The sequence below is a fragment of the Citrus clementina genome, unplaced genomic scaffold (genome assembly GCF_000493195.1).
Source record: "Citrus clementina cultivar Clemenules unplaced genomic scaffold, Citrus_clementina_v1.0 scaffold_1, whole genome shotgun sequence".
Taxonomy (NCBI): Eukaryota; Viridiplantae; Streptophyta; class Magnoliopsida; order Sapindales; family Rutaceae; genus Citrus; species Citrus x clementina.
The window spans coordinates 11,022,128-11,022,732 of NW_006263303.1; positions in this window are offsets into that span (position 1 = coordinate 11,022,128).

The following is a 605-nucleotide window of genomic DNA, read 5'->3' on the forward strand; positions in this document are numbered from 1 at the left end:
ATCTTTCGCTCTATGAGTTTATATGTTTCAACTATTATTCCACTGGTTTTGCGTTCAATATTCCAATTAACTTAATAAAATTCTAGTTATTCCTATTAAATACCAGATTTATGTCATTTACACTTAAGGGTAGTGAAATAATAATTAGATTTTATTTAAAAATATTAGATTATAAGTAACAAAATTAAATATCTAAATTATTAGATACAATAACTCATATTTTATTTGGGTAATTTTTTTATATCATAATAATAAAATAGTAAAATAAAACTTATATTAAATTTTAATATAATGATTTAATTGATTAACTATACAAAAAATTTTTGATTTGTATTTTTTAAAATTATTGTGAACTCATTATAATTATTTTTTAGAAGTGGGGTGGATTTACAAATATAGCGGAGTGCAAATACCCCACCCGTACCAAATATGATAATATTAATAAGATGAATTATATGTGACCCCGTACTATTTAAGCAAATATCAACTTATCATATAATAATGAAAAATCTTTATTACAACCCTTAATTTTTTTAAAAATATTTTGGGTCCATAATCTAAGTCCCTTTTTTTTTGTAAGGTTTTAAGTTTTATAAGAAAAAAAA